This window comes from Helianthus annuus, chromosome 14 (assembly GCF_002127325.2).
Source record: "Helianthus annuus cultivar XRQ/B chromosome 14, HanXRQr2.0-SUNRISE, whole genome shotgun sequence".
Classification (NCBI taxonomy): domain Eukaryota; kingdom Viridiplantae; phylum Streptophyta; class Magnoliopsida; order Asterales; family Asteraceae; genus Helianthus; species Helianthus annuus.
In genome coordinates, this window is record NC_035446.2 from 157,207,488 (window position 1) to 157,213,627 (window position 6,140).

At 33.1% G+C, this 6,140-nt stretch overlaps 1 long non-coding RNA gene across 1 annotated transcript; it reads left to right on the forward strand.

Moving 5' to 3' along the window:
* The first annotated feature begins 5,052 nt into the window (after positions 1 to 5,052).
* Positions 5,053 to 5,895, forward strand: LOC118486745. Its single transcript, XR_004879716.1, has 3 exons — positions 5,053 to 5,515; positions 5,593 to 5,639; positions 5,712 to 5,895. It is a non-coding gene; the product is annotated as an uncharacterized LOC118486745 (long non-coding RNA).
* Positions 5,896 to 6,140: the final 245 nt, after the last annotated feature.

A 6,140-nucleotide genomic window follows, 5' to 3' on the forward strand; every position in this document is an offset into this window, starting at 1 on the left:
TTTTTCACGGGAAACTATTATCTTTACCCTTAAATTTTTACATTGTTCTTTTACCCGTTAATGTATTTTGATAGTTTTGTCTTAACTTTCTTCACACAACCATCATGGTTTTATGATAGTTGGTTAGTTAGTGACTTAGTGTTATATTGGGTTGTACAAGCTGTTTAAAACAGACTGAACCATCCAAATCGAGGGAAATTGACTAGTTTGGTCGGAAAAAATTCTGATCATCCCCCTTAAAAGTTTGATTAAACCCCTCGACTGACAGCCAGAAAATAAATTAATTGTCACTGCGTATGGTGCCTTAAAAATTGTGTGTGTTCACTGTTTAGCATATGTCACCTTTTTAATGACAAGAAAAGGATAAAACTAATAATAATATTCATATTTGAAATGGTTAATTATAATGTAAGTAAAATATAAAAGCAAAAAGGATTTTGTAAAATATATTAGTAAAAAATCTCATTAGCTTTTTATATTTATTATTTCTTAACTTGTTATTTCAATCATATATAGATCTAGGAATTATATTTAGGAATTTTAAGATGATAATCTTGTTTTAAAGACTCAAAAGTAGAGGTGCACAAACCGGTTGATTTTCATAATCGATTTGATCGGTTGTTGCTTTAACTGTTTCAATTAATCACTTTAAACGGTTATTTTCGGTTAGTTGACCGGGTTTCTTTTTTTGCTTATTTTTTAATTTTCTGGGGTTTTCTTGGTTAACCAGTCTACAGGTTAAAAAAGGCTTTTAATAAATCAGTTAATAACCAGTTCTTATACTAAATATCTATAACCGGTTACTAACCGGCAGTTAAAATTAACCACCAAAGTTAATGCTCTATCGGTTAATAAGTGGTTCCAGTCAGGGGCGGACCTAATGTAGGTTGGGCCGTAGCACGGGCTACGGCTCAACTTTTTTCCAGTAGTGTAAAATTTTATTTTATTTTTCGATTTTTATACTAAGGACACCCCTCAATAAGTACTAGGACACCCCTGGAAAAAAAATTTACAAACTGAAATCAAGCCCAAATAATACTGATTATATTAGCCCAAAAAAACAAATGATAGCCCAATAGTAATTAGCCCAAATAACCAAATAATAACCCAATAGTGTATTAGATTATTGTGCTAATTGTGATTGTGAGTATTCTTTATTCTTTTCTTCTTGAGTTCTTGAATTGTTTAATTTCGATCTAAAAATTAAAAATAAATCTAGCCCAATCTAATATCTAAAAACTTATTGCCAATATTAATTCATAAAGCCTAGCCCAAATGTGATATGCTCAATAATGATTCGTTAACCTAAATACTAATAACTTAAAAAAAACTAGTTTATAAAATTTAATTCGATAAGGCCTAAGACCATGCGTTGTGATAGAGAAAAATAATGCCCCCACCATGGGGCATTATTCGACACATGTCATCCCAGTCAGCATGGGACGTTATTGCAAAAATGGTGTAGTGAGAATAATACCTAATAATGTCTCTTCCAATCATTAAAAAATAAAAAATAAATAAAATATATAAAGCAAAGAGTGGCTAGTCAAACATTGGAGAAATCCCATTTGCCACATGCAAAATCCCCCCAACAACTTTAGCGTTTTAATTATAACGTCTACATGCATTTTTTTTTTTTTTTGAAAAACAACACCCGATAACGCCTAGTGTAATGGGGTGGGGGGCGTTTGGGGCGTTTTTTTCAACTTTTTTTAAAAATACCGCCCCACTACGGGTGGTCTAAAGGCCTTTTTTTGGCTCACATAGGGCACTTGAATTTTCAGGATCGGCCCCACCCCGTAATGCAGGTAAAAAAAATTCTGTTCTATAAATGTATCGTAAAAAAATTTGGGATACCCCTAAATATTTCTTCTAGTTCCGCCACTGGTTCCAGTTCTGGTTAGTAGGGGTGCAAACGAGCCGAGCCGAGCCCGAGCTCGGACAGGCTCGAGCTCGAGCTCGATTAACTTATGAGAGCTCGCGCTCGAGCTCGGCTCGATTCGAGCTTTGTTTTCAAAGCTCGAGCTCGGCTCGGGCTCGGCTCGTTTATTATCTATTAATTAATATATTAATAAAATAATATAAATAATAGACTTTTTAGGTTTGCAAGCTCGATAAGTAAAGCTCGGGCTCGTTTACAAATAAGCTTATTTTTAGGTTTGAGGTCGGCTTGTAAACAAGTTTAAATAAGCTCGGCTCGACTCGGCTCGTTTACACTAAGGCTCGACGAGCCTAACGAGCTTCACATGTGAGGCTCGAGCTCGGGTTCAATAAACAAACGAGCTTTGTTTTGAGGCTTAAGCTCGGCTCGGGCTCGATAAGGCTCGGCTCGTTTTAAGCTTTTTCTCGAGCCGATCTCGAGTAGCTCGCGAGCCGCTCGGCTCGTTTGCACCCCTACTGGTTAGTTAACTGTTTTTTTTTTTTTTTTTTTTTTTTTTTTTTTTTTTTTGTCCACCTCTACTCAAAAGTAAGTTTATATTACTCGAAATAGATCTGCCTTCCTGATCCAACCCAACCCATATTTTTCCCTTCCCATACTAATTTAGGCTCAAAAGTAATTTTATTCCTCTTGGACCGGCACATAATCAATTATGTGGCCCAAGTCTCTTAAGCCCGCAAACCATTATTCATGTAGTTTGAGTTAATTGTGGTCCTTAATCCGTTCTTTTAACCGAATGTCCCAATCCAAGTTCAAAGCCCAACGGAAAAATAAGTTTACTGATAACTGATTAAATTGACTAAATTATCAAATTTAAAAAAAAAATATTGTTTTGATGAACTTATTTTATTTAATAAAATATATATATTAATGATAGGTTCATAAAAAAAAGTTTTATTAGTCTTTATGGTTTTGTTTTAATCATGCTTAACTGATTTAATGGAACTTTTAAGATTTATACATGATAATTTTGGTTAAAAAAACCTTGTTATAGTTTAGAGTATTATATTTGGATAAGCAAATCAAATGGAGATTTATAAATTGTAAAATATTTTAGAAGTTTAGTATCTAAATAATTTGATTGTGATTCAGTAACAATGATTTTAATAACCAAGTATTTTGTTTTCACAAGTTTAATTGATTGAAAACTAAAAATGTATAAATAAACACTTTATAAAAAATCATTTAGCGATAGATGTTTATAAGTTGTCATACCTATAACTTTAGTTAAAAAAATAGTAAACTAAAACAATAACACTAGACAACTTGAATAAACCTTAACAAATTCAAAATAAATGTAACCAACTTATTGTTAATATTCACTTAACATTTTGTTTGTAAACAATTGTTATTACTTTGAACAATTAAATAGAGGACGATGCCACTACGTAAGGGAATCTCAACAAGTGACAGAGCTTGAACAAAAATCAGTAGAGGTCGGACTCTTAAAATCCAAATTAGTAGGGGTTGTACTCTTAAAAATCCAATATTTTAAACTAAAAATGAAAATTTTCGGTAAAACTAACACTACGAACGAAAAACTAGTGGGAGCCGGGGCACCCCAGGCCACCGAGAACCTCCGCCACTGCTCAACCATATCAGTGTATGGATCATGAATATAGGAATTTCAATTATGTATAGCAATCCTTATACACTACCATTTATTGAATACAAAACCATATCAATCTATGAAGTCTATTCGTTTGTGTACTCTAATCGCACTAGCGGAATTTGATATTTGATTTGATAGGAGACATATGAATTGACTGATCTGATGATTTGGTATGTACACAAACATAATTTGTAGTATATATGGTTTGGCATGTGTTATCGTATCTTGTTTAGTTTACATGAGTTTTTTCTTTAATAATTATTAGAGATTTTATTAAAATAAAAGAAAACATTTATAGAAATGTTAAAGAGTGTATGTTTAAATATAATATTTTTTACAAATAATATAGAGTAAATTACAAGTTTTATCCTTTATGTTTACATCAAATTGCAGGCGCTGTCCTTTAACTTTAAAATTGACAGGTTCTGTCCTTAATGTTCTAAAATCTTGCACGTTATGTCCTTTAGGCCAAACCCAGTTAGATTTTTTGGTTAAATCTGATCATGTGCCTTGCACATGAGGGCATTGTTGTCATTTTATCTCATCAAGGACTATTGTGTAAAAAACTAATGTTTAGGGACTATTGTGTAAGTGTAAAAAAGATATTTAAAATAAAAAATCTTCCTATACTAATAAACAAAAATCTTTTTGTACACGTGTCACTCTCTGATGCTTCCCCACTTTTAATAATAATATTACATATTAATTTTTTTATACACAAATTATTATAATATTAATTAATATAATTAGAGATAAACATATAAATTCAAATTTAATTAATATTTATCTATAACTAATATAAATGTATCAAATAATATAATATAATATAATATCTAATATCTAAGGTAAAAAAAGTTTGATAAAATATTTAGACACTTTTAAAAAAAATCTAATTAAAAAATTAAAACTCAACTGAAAGTAAAATAATTCAATGGACTTTGCCCTACACAAAAGTCAACCTAACGACCATATTTTAAAGGAGTCAAGCTACAAGAACTATTTCCGCTAGATTTTTTTTTCGATCATGTTGTTTCACTCTAACGACCATATTTAAAGGAGTCAAGCTACAAAAGTCGATTAAGGGGCTGTTTGACAATTTTTAAATGGTTAAATGCTAAAATAGTAAAAGGTCTAAATCATTAAGTGCTGAACCAGTAAGAAGTCTGAAACATTAAGAGGTAGTATAATGCTTAACCTTTCAGAGGCAAATGTCTGACCAATTCAGATTAGAGATCTTAACCATTCAGACTCTGTATAAAACTTAACCATTCAGAGGCAAATGTCTAAATATTCAGACATCTGCTCACGAAACAAACTGTCTGAACCATTAAGTGCTGAACCAGTAAGAGTTCTGAACCATTAAGAGTCTCATTAATAGGTAAACAAACAACCCGTGTAATACACGGGGTTGTAAGCTATTATATATATAAACAAAATAAAAATCTGCATTCTCTCTCTAAATTCCCACTCTTTCTCTTCTCTACCTCTCTCTCTCTCTCTCTCTCTCTCTCACACCTGTCACCACCTCCCACCACCACCATTACCATCTACCTACTACAGTTGTAACTAAACCGAAACCACCCACACAACCCACCCACCACTGTCCAACACCGCCTCCCCTGCACCGGTCTTCACCACCACCCTCCACCTCCACCTCCACCACCAAATAAAGAACAACCGTCGACACCACCACAACCCTTCATCGTCTACAACCACATCACCACCACCCTCTACTCTCTACAATCAGGCAGAATGTCTAAATCAACTCAAAAACTTTAAAATCCACAAAATCAAAAACCCCCAAAATCCCCAATTTCAAAAACCCAACATTTCAAAAATACTGTAAGGGATCTACAATTTATCCAAGCCCTAAACATTTAGTCGCACAATCGCACAGGGGAACAGCAGCAATGGATTATGTGAGCCCTGAAGGACTTCGTTTGGATGGACGTCGCCCCATGGAGGTACCCATTTTTCTTAACTTTTTTGCATCATTTAATTGGTAATTTTAATCTTTTTTTTGCTTTGAAATTCATCTCAGATGAGACAATTTAGAGCAGAACTTGGTGCTGTTTCCAGAGCGGATAGGTAGTGTCTTAACATTGTTATATATTTACACACAAGATTAAATGATTTAATTTTGATTTTCATGGATGGTAGGACGGCGGTTTTTCAGATGGGCGATGGCGATTAGAGGTGTTGGTGGATGTTATCCGGTGAAGGGTGAACAATAATGGTGGTGGTGGTGGGCGTTTGATTTAGTTCTATGTGTGTGGGGTAATAGAATTTAGAGTGAGATATGAGTTTAGAGAGACGAGAGAGAGTGACTGAGGTTCAGATTTTTTATTTTTTTATTTATATGTTTTTGTACAAAAAAGTCATTAAATATTAATTATTTATACACTAGTCTCTGATAAAATGACAAGAATACCCTTATGTGTAAGGCACATGACTATACTTAACAAAAAAATCTAACTGAGTTTGACTTAAAGGACATAACATGTAAGATTTTAGAACATTAAGGACAGAACCCGTCAATTTTAAAGGCAAAGGACAACGCTTGTAATTTGGTGTAAACATAAAGGACAA